A 10467-nucleotide genomic window follows, 5' to 3' on the forward strand; every position below is an offset into this window, starting at 1 on the left:
TTTTCAGCACCCCCACTATCTCGGGGGGGGGGGGGGGAGAGGCACCGGCCATTGTCCCCCCAACACTCCCTAGCCAATGCAGGCCAATCTCAGGGGGGCACGTGCTCTCCGCCCCCCCGTGCCCACTCTACGCGTTGCCTAGGTCCTGGGGCTTCAGATACTTACAAATTCATGGCAAGAAGCCTATGTGCAAGTCCCAAGCCTGGGGGCCTTGGAGCTCAGATGTCCTCTAGTCTTAAAGGCTGAAGGAGCAAACTGGAGGAAAATTCTGAGAGCATTCTCTCATCACATGTAGCCAAAGGATAAGTTAATACCTATCTGAATAAAATATATGGTAATGTGCATCAGCTCTTTTTATAGTGAGCTACTACACTGAATACATTTCAACTTCCTCTTCATTCCTACCACTGAGCTGAACCTTTCTTTCTCATTTCTAAGGTTTCCCATTTCTTCACCAGCCTTAAATGCCTGGCAGACATCACTAAACAGGGCCCCAAACATTTCACCTAGAATCCCTTTGTTGCCCCCTCTCTCAGCCTGTTGCATATGATTAGTGTGGCCCTGCTCTCCATGTGGTAAAGCTGGACTAGGTTGCCCTGTGCCTCATCTGCATATACATTTTGGAGGTTCCTAGCTCTCATGACAAGAACATCTGGTCCCAGCCATGTGCAGGAGGCTAATTAGCACATGGATTCTTTGTTGGCGGGTATCTGGTGTACCCACACGTACTGAGCAGCACTGAGCTGTGGGGTTACCATGGCTTGAAATGCCATTGACTGCTGGGGCCCAGCCTAATGAACTTACAAGATAAATTATAAAACTTTTGGGTTTAGACTAATATTGTGCAGAGTTTGTGCTATATATAAGTACATACAAAAGCACTGCTTAAAAGAGATGTTTATAGAATACATTTGCTAAAACTTACAGCTGTTTCCAAAAACATTAAATGCCTCAATTCTGGATTAACTAAGAATGAGTACCTGTAGTAATTTCCTTATATGCAAGCTACTACAGGCATGTTTATTTCTAGGTCAGTGTTTTCAAATTTGCTACTCACTTTCATGTGCATGGTCTGACATTAAGGAAATGGAAAAGGGGCTACAGGGAAAAGAAGCTGGGAGGGGGAAGGGGCAGAGGACAAGGGAGCTACCTGACCCTTCAGATTCATTTTCCCTGCTGTAGCAGTGGGAGGGGGACAAATTCAAGGCAAACCTCCAATACAATTAGATTCTATACTTGGAAAATTATAACAATTGTATACATTTTCCATATATAGAATTAATCTTGGGAGGTTCACTGATATTCAGGGTCATCTTATATTCAAGTAAATACAATATATTGTTCTAAGGCTACAGTTATGAACTGGGATTTTCAAAGGGACTTTTGGGCTTAGGTGCCCAACTGCCATTGTATTCCATGGCAAACTCCAGCATAGAAACACAGTCCTCCTGCTGTGTTTTCATGAGTTCTTTTTTGCTTGTAGGCAGGCATTCTTTTTTTCTTCCAGGAAGCAGCAAATGAGTTGCTTTGTTTGCCTGTACACAGCTTTTGTTACCGCATCTTCTCTCCTATAATAAAGTTATTTTCACAAGGAAAAATAATGCCAAAGATAACAAGGAGAAAAGAAACTTTCATAGCTTTTTAGAAGCTGTTTCCTACCCCACCCCAATTTACTCTTGAAATCCAAAGCTATCCATTTGCTGTATTTTCAGTTTCCAAGCTCAGCTGTTTTTGAGCTCTAACCACAGAGAATAAAAGATCAGATTTTTTTTAAGAAGGAAAAGCAAAGTCTTTATTATTATCTTGCAGGCAATTAATTTGCCCATCTTCTCCCAAGAAATAAAGCAACTTTCCTTTAGTCTACACAAAAAAACCATTGTGTAGACAAAGGGCCACAAATGCTGTGATATTTCTATAGGCCTTTAAATTTTCTTTTTATTGATTTTTTTGAGAGCTTTCTCTGTTTTCTTCTCTGTCCCAATGCTTTTATTCTTCCTGTTCAAGCATTCCCTCCTTATTGCCCAATTGCAATGCTCTGGGCTTGTTTCTTCTCTCTCCTGAGCAAGCACATTAATTCATTCCTCTCCTGTTAGTTAAGTTAATGACAAAGAATCTCTGGGTGTTTGGATTTTGATTCAGAGAAGCAGCTACATGTTTGGATGCTTATCCAGGAGATGCCTCATTATTAAGTGTCTAGATCAGGAGAGTGCCATTCAGGTCCCAGCTCTGCCATACGTGGGGTTGTGTGACCTTGGCCAAATCACATAATTTCACCTGTAAAATGAAGCTGATTTGTGCCTGTCTCCTAAGGGCGTTCCAGGTTTTAGTCACTTGTAAATATTATGGTTTGGGTCTATTTTGATAATCTTAGCCTCATGGATCTGGAAGGCTTTATGGAGCTATAGGCTAAAAATCTCATAACGAGACCAACAGAACTGTCTGTCACTGGTCAGGCCACCTGCAGGTCTTCTGTGTTTTTGTTTTCAATTCCAGCCTAAATTTATAAACCTATTAAATGTATGAATTTCTTAAATCTTTGATTTAACTAATGAATAGGGAAAAGGATTTAATTGTTCCAAACTGGTTTGCCCAGTTCTATTTTAAATGCATTACTTGAGGTAGACATACAGAATTTGAAGGCCTCCCTCTTAATGGAGCAGGCTCATAGATCCCAGCATGCAACACGTTGCAGGGGACAAAGAATGAACAGAGAGAGGCAAAAGTGCAGCTCACTAGGTATCTAGGAATAAATGGAGGCCACCCAGTGGAACCCAGGCTAGATGCTTGTCACACCCATCAACTGAAATCTTCTGGACATAGAAGAGGTTTGGTATAGGAAGCTGAGTTTCAGGCTTCACTCATGCCTCACATATATTGCCCCACCAATATACCACAATCCCAACCTGGAAAGATCATTGCTGAGGGCCTGCTTCTGCCACTCATATTCATAGAGCAACAGGGTGGCCTCCTTGTCCAGTCTCCACCGGCCGCCCTGCTCCTGGGGTAACTGCCTGCTTTGCTTTTCTGCCACGCCTTGATGGAAAAATATGAGAGTTGTTACTAAGGCAGGAGGCTACCCATTTACTCACCTTGCTGACAAGGGCCTAATACCCATTTCAACTTTCCCTCCATGGGTCCCATGCCTCAGATGTTACTCTGCTCTGGCCATAGGCTGGAGAAGTAACACACACAAACTGGGCACGCAGTTGTAGCTCTTCTCTACAGCCCTGGAAGGCCACTCACATGCCACCCCTCTCTCACTAGGGTCCCATTTACTCCGCTGGCTTTCACCCAGCCTCTTTCATACTGCCCTCTCTTAGGGCCACGCTCACCCCACCCAGTCTCACCCAGCTTCAGGCTTAGCTCTCCTTGCCTCAGTCAGCCCTGTTGTAGTCTGTTGGGTGTCTCCCGCTACCCTCACCTGAACATTGACTGAGCGATTCTACAACTATAGGCCTGTTTTGCTCCTGGCCCCTCGCTGGGCCACTATGCCTCCACTGGGCCTCCTCACTCAGGGTCTCACTACTCATCGCCAGGCTTTCCCCTGCCACCTAGGCATGGCCCCAGGTCCCTACTTTGGCCTGAGCTCTGCCTCAGGGCTCCTTAACAAGCCTGGCCTCCCCCTGCTCCTTATAACACCATCAGGGATGTGGGACTAGGGTTATAAGGCAGCCCAATTCATCTTTCACTGAGGAGGTAACTGGTCTGGCATTTCCTGGAGGCCACTAGGAGCCCCACCAGACCACCCTTCCCCAAGAGAATGCAGTTTTACATCTCACCCAGAACAAGGGGTCACTTCCACCCCACAGCCCCTGCCCCTGCCCCTGCCCCTGCCCCTGCCCTTACCCTTACCCTTACCCTTACCCTTACCCTTACCCTTACCTCCTAATATTCCCGGAGCAGCCTCTCAGCCTGATGTTACCTCCTTCTTTCCTGCAGCAAACTGCAGCCCAGCTTCTATCACTGGGTCAAAATGGCTGCCCTCATCAATCACCTGGCTGCTACCTGTTTTCTACCCTTAAAGTAGCAGGCACCAAAGGTGCACTGCCGCACATAGCTTAAGAAAATTTTCTCTCTGACCTGAAATTCTAGGTTTCTGTAGCATTGGATTAAGTGCCATCTGGTGGCTCTCTGTAGATTTTTGCTCAATTTTATGGAAAAATTCAGATTAAAGATAAAATTTTAAATCAGCCTCATTTTAAACAGTAATTTTGGCCAGGCTTGTCTTCACCCTCTCCTCTTCTAGCAAGGGTCTGTGATTTGCATTTTCTAGGGTTGATCTACATGTACAATTAAAATGTGTGAGTAAACTCCAGAGCTTATTGCTACAGAGTTTTTTGGTCCTGGGCACACTGTTTGAATGTGCACCCAGGAGCAAAATAGTCTGGAACATACGGCTTCAGAGTTTATTTGTGCTCAGAACATGCAGCCTGGTTGGAGCAGCCCAGGCTGGCAGGGGGCCCAGTGGGTCATCCTGCCAGCCCAGACCTGTTCTGGCAGGGCTCCACATGGTGTGGAGGGGCTGCCTGGGGCACAAGGGTGCTTCAGTGTGGTGGCTGCCTGCCAGCTAGCCCCACACTGAAGCACCTTGTGTCAAAGGCAGCTGAGACAGAGTTTACATGTGTACTGATGCACACGAAAAAACTCCACAGCAGGTTAGGATTTGTATTTACAAGTCCTAACCTGCTGCAGAGTTAATTTTGTGTGAGTGCACATATAGGTGCTGAGATGTTTATTGAGCAGTTAATTAGTCAACTGTGCAGTAAACATCTCATGCATCTAGCTGTAAGCAATAGATTAGCTATTTTATCACTGAATAGGTATTCAGGTTACCTGACGCTTTGATGGGGATATGTTTTCACTAAGACTCTAGCTACATTATATTGATTCAGCATTCAGTGGTTCTGGACAAGACCAACAGTCATGAACGACGCATGCCCCTGCAGGCTGGGGGGCACAGTGACCCCTGGCAGCGTCAGCAGCAGGGGCATAGCAGTGGCGAGTGGGGAGCTCCCACAGGCAGCTGCGGTGGTGTTGGCAGCGTGGGCGGGCCGAGAGGGATGCTCCTGCAGGTGGCTGTGGAGGTGTCGGTGGCAGGGGGTGGAGGGTGGCAAGCGCTGACTGGTGGTTGGCGACCACCCACAGACACTGCCAGCACTGTTGGTGGTGGCCAGTGGCGATCAGAGACCACCTGCAGACACTGCCAGCAGTGTCAGCAGTGGGGGGGAGGGGGCAGCAGCAACTGCCTGCAGGTGCCACCAGCAGTGTCAGCGGTGCTTTTCACAGAGGGTGCACCACCAATCTCAGGGGGTGCATGTGCACCCACATGCACCCCCTATGTGTCACCAATGCCAACAGTTGTGCCACACTGCCTGCATTTCACCCATCAGAAGAGCTTGATCCTGTTCTCAGCCATTGAGGGCTTTAACCAGAATGGGTAAGTGCAAAAGGCTTGAGTCCTTTGCTACACCACATGCCGAGTGTACTTTCAGAGGGGGATACCAGTCAAAGGCACTTACACTGGATAGCTGTCAGTAAGAAGATGCAGTGGCATCTATCAGGCTAGTAATGGAGATATGTTCTCTGTCACAGTCCAATTTTGCTTTTCTCCCCTAACATCACTAAAACAATGTTTATTTGTTTTTCTATTTTAAATAATACATTTGGTCTATTGATAGGACCAATATACTGTCCAGTTTCTTTTGGTGGGGGCAAGGAGGGAGGGGAACAGGAAAAAGTCATTTCTGAGATACAGCTTTCAGAAAACCTCATCACCATGGATTCCCCACAAGCAAAAAGAATGAAATTCATCTCATCCCTGGGGGCTCTTTGGAAAATATCAGCATTGTGTTTGTTTTATCTGGCATATCACATCCAAAGTCTCACCCACTTATCAAATACTCTTTCAACTTCTGTTCAAACATCACAAAGTATATTTGTTAATAATAAATCAATCTGTGCTTCTTAAGTACAAAGCAGCAACTTCCGTGTGTGTAACCTGGACTCTGCACAAAGCACATCCTTTAGGAAGCAGAGTAGAAGTTTAAACAAATAAGAGCAATCAGAAGGAGCCTGGAGTGGCCAGATAGTAGGAGATTATCATTTTTCTCCAGCCATAGAAGAATCAGTGATACAGAATACTTTCTTAAAGGAACAATGTTTTTGCCGTCTTACTTTGGATGATGCTTTTGGTAGTGGTCTCCTTCTAACCTGGAACAATAATCTTAAGGTTTAGGCCTGAACAATTAGAGTCAAGGAGCACTCAGCTGAAATCAAGTCTTATAAATACTAACGCATGCGGTTGAACTCTTGACTACTACACTTGTCCACAAATGTTTGCAGGACTGGAGCAATGGGCCTGATCTTTTTAAAGCCCTAAATGCCCAGAACTCAAATGTCAACTAAAAATCTCTGAAAATGTATAGACTGTATGTATGTATCAGTTTTCGCTGGTTTGGGCGCTGCACACCTCATCTTCACCCTTGTAAACTGCTGTAAAATTAATTGGAAGTGCAGCAAAATCTTTGTAATCAAGAATCAGTAGATAGTTTATCATCCCCAATAAATACTAGTTCCTAGTTAATTCAAGGTGGTATTTTGTAGCTGAAATTGTGGGTAGCTTGGGAGGTATGTGGTTGGTACCCCCTCTTCGTTTAAATGGATGTTGGCAGGGTGTAAGTGTCCTGTGGGAGTGTGACCGCCTAGCTTCAGGCCAGCTCACCTCCTTCCCCTACAGAGCAGAGCAGAGCAGAGCAGAGCCCCCCCGATGATATTTAACTATTTATAGGCTTACTTTTATAGTGCAGTGTCTATAAACATATATAAAACGTGTGTACACACACACACACACACACACACACACACAAGTTCACAAAACAATTACTTGTGTTGAATGCCAGGCAATCTCAGCTGGGTATGGCAGATGAAGGCACTATAACAGCATAGACCCTGACCCTGTTTGGTCTTCCAGTTAGTGTACAGCCCCTACCCTCAGCAGGCTCTCCAGGTGGCTGGCAAGGGGCAATTGACAATAAAACACAGGTTAAACAGTAAGTTTAGCCAGCAAAACCTGGCAGGAATAAATCACTAGCTCAAACATACACAAGTGAAATTACAATAATAGGATTCAATACATAAAGATAACAAATACCATAAAAGCAATATTGAGTAAGAGATGCTTCAGCAGGGGCCCTTAAGCAACTGGACCTCTCGCCAGCTGAATAAGGCAGCTCATAATCATCTCATAATACAACAATAAGTACACAAGTTTACAGCAAAGGTCCCAACAATATAAAGAACAAAGACAACAACAATGGTACCACAATTGTGCCTAAAAGGAGGAGTAATACCAGGGAAAAGAGCAGGTTACTATATAGACACTATCTCCCTCCTCTAGGCCACATGACTAGCATGGTCCAGTGACCCTGAAGCTGAGTGGGGGGTCCTCCCCTGTGGAAATCCTTGTCTCCTCCCCTTTTTGGGACTGCAGTCCCTTTTTCAGGTAACTCATGACTCCCAGCAATTCTGGCAGGCTTGTCTTGTCTCTCTCTCTCTCTAGGTTGGCTGCAGGGCTTCCTTCCCCTCCTCACTGAGATGGTTGCTCTGCCCTGCTGCTTCTCTCGGCAAGAAGGCCTGGGCTGCCTCATGCAGCTATCCTGGCCTGTCAGCCCTCTCAGGACCTGTGCACCATGCTGTGCACCAGGGGTTCCTGTCTCACACAGGGATGGGTACTTGCACTGCTTTGTGCAGCTGTAAGGTCCCTATGTCTCCTCCAGGCCCTGTGCACCGCCCTGTGCAGAGGGACTCCTGCCTCTCACAGGGTTGGGGAACCCACACTGCCTCATGCAGCCATGGGGTCCCTTGAGCTCTCCTGGCCCTGTGCACCACCCTGGGCACTGAGGGGCTCCTGCCTCTTGTGGGGATAGGGATCCATGCTGCCTCATGCAGCCACAGGGTCCCTTCAACTCTCCAGGCCCTGTGTACCATCCTGTGCACCGAGGAGCCCCTGCCTCTTGCCGGGATGGGGACCCGCGCTGCCTTGTGCAGGTGAGAGGATCCCTTAGCTTCCTCCTGACCCTCTGTGTATCAATCCGTGCACCAACACCACAGCTCCCTCCATAGTGGGGCTGGGACACAATCTCTTGCTGCTTCCTGCTCAGCAGGGGCGTCTTCAGGGTGCTTCTGGGGCAACTGCTCTGCCCTGCTGGTCCACTCTACTAGCTCTTCTGCAGACCATCAGTGTCCCTCATTAAAGTGGCCCATGTGCTGGGCATGTGGCCTTTCATCCCTTCCAGAGGCTCCGCCCCCAGATTGAAGACAGACAAATAGGAAAGCCTGAGGGGTTAGTTCCCTTTCAGGTATCTTCTTCTTTCCCTTGCCCTAGGGCAAGCCTGCCTCCTCCTGACTGGTAGAAATGCCCCACCAATCAGTCTGAGCCATTTTGGGCTCAAGTCAACAAGCCGGGTGGCCAGCCTGCCACCTGTGTTTCCATTGCTTTAATTGGCTGACATCAAACCTACTAACTTCCCAGTGATGCAGGAGCTACACTGCGCTGCTAATGGTTTAAAGGGAGTTAAATTACAGTGGAATTAGAGAAAAGACTATGGCTACAACATTTCTGTCACAAGAGGCTGGGAGACGACTAGCTGTGAAGAATGCTTGAAAAACAGTGATGCTGTTTTGCATGGCTGACCACCATCAGCCAGCATCTTTGGAAGTAAAAATACACTCAGCTGCACAAGCATCACAGAGACCTGATATCTTTATACTCTAGCAGAATCACTTCATCACCTGCAGTCACCTAATTAAGCAGCAGTCCTTGCTGGTAAGCTTAATTGAATTCCTTGCTAAACATCCCAATTAAATAGATTTCCATGATTAAGTGGGTCTCAATTAGTGGAAACAGAGAGAAATATGGTCAAAACATTGGGTATACACTGTGTATATTAATGAGAGAGAGGACTGGTGTTTTTAGTGTGGGTGTTAATGAACGGCTACAGGACAATTAAAATAAAAACAGGTCCTTTGTGTAAAGAGCTAAATTCAACTACATGAGCCAAATGTATTGGCTTATTCCAGGAGAATGTGTTCTGACACAGCCAATTAATGACGTACAAAAGGGAGGCACTGCGCCCTGAGAGTTGTTATCAGCCAATCAGCAGCCTTAGGACACAGTATTGTAACAAACAATACAGGGAAGATACCAGTTAGAGTCTGCATTTCGTTTACTGGCCTCACTCGTGTGACCTGGATCATCATTCCAATGGCTCTACCTGTATCCTACCCACTGACTCTTCGGTACTGTTATGTCTCTAGCCTAGCAGCTTTTGGGCACTGGATAGCCCTTTGGTGTGGGTTGTATATTGTACATCATTTTCCTCCCTTTACATTCTCAAAGCACCAAAATGCAGTGGTACAGATAACACCAATTTAGCTTTTTATGTCCATTCCAAAAGCTTACTTTTTTGTAGCAACTGGTAGAGTTATTTAGATAATTCATTGTAAATAATATTCACTGCAAAATGTTTAATGTTGATAACTGCTCACAAAGGCCTGTTTTTCTTTATCTGACTAACTCTACCATTCCATCCATTGTTCAGAAGAGTAGATCACCATGATACAAATTCTCCATGGAAGTATATAGAGGCTGTGAAAATTTGAACTGTGTAACATTGGTAAGTACCTCAGCTAGCTCAAAAGCCTTTGCTTTATTCTTTCCTGCTTCTCCATTATGGGTTTTGATTCTGCCCTGCCACTGTGAACAGCCTGTTTTCCAGCCAGTCAGACAGCTGATCCTTACTCTGAAGCTTCTTCAGAGGAAATAGAGTTTGACATGTTCAATAATAGAGGTGCTGAGGGTTCTCCAGCTTTCTTTTTCACAGCAAGAGCTCACCAAGAGCTGGTTTCTCCATAACTTGCTTCTTGAAAACATTTGGCTCCTTTAACTTAGATGTAGCCTCTTTGGGGCAGGCCCTTCTGTGATCTGTGCTCAGAGCCTAACACAACATGGTTTGGTCCATCCCTAGGCCCTTGTGTACTGTTACGCAAATAATAGGATGAATTCTGCAAAATGGTTCCTGACTATTTAAGTAGCGTTTGCTCACTGGCTTCAAGCTTCTCTCTTATTCACACTCAGTTCCACCTCTTCATTAAAAAAATTCCTGACCTTTCTGTAGAGCTTTACATTTCCAAAGCACTTGGCATTCGTTTACGAATATATAAAGAATGGCTCCTTGTTGAATGCTATTTACCTGTCCTCCTTCAGCATGGAACTGTCATCTCTCTGACACACCTACACTTTCCTAAACCCTCATGCCTTTTCATGCATTCCCATTCAGTATAGAAAGGAGCTATCCCTGAATGATCTCTGCAGAAGGTGGAGGGACACTTCATTCCAAGCCAGTTGTATTTACTTTTTTTGAGGATATGCTGGGTCTCAGAGAATGAGACAGCAAGGGAAAGCCACCT

At 45.9% G+C, this 10467-nt stretch overlaps 1 long non-coding RNA gene across 1 annotated transcript; it reads right to left on the reverse strand.

The window, feature by feature from the left end:
* Positions 1 to 662: 662 nt before the first annotated feature.
* LOC132247709 (uncharacterized) lies at positions 663 to 4003 on the reverse strand. Its single transcript, XR_009459029.1, has 3 exons — positions 3883 to 4003; positions 2904 to 3033; positions 663 to 1568 (listed from the first exon to the last, which is right to left on the reverse strand). It is a non-coding gene; the product is annotated as an uncharacterized LOC132247709 (long non-coding RNA).
* Positions 4004 to 10467: the final 6464 nt, after the last annotated feature.

This window comes from Alligator mississippiensis, chromosome 1, assembly GCF_030867095.1.
Source record: "Alligator mississippiensis isolate rAllMis1 chromosome 1, rAllMis1, whole genome shotgun sequence".
Lineage (NCBI taxonomy): Eukaryota > Metazoa > Chordata > Crocodylia > Alligatoridae > Alligator > Alligator mississippiensis.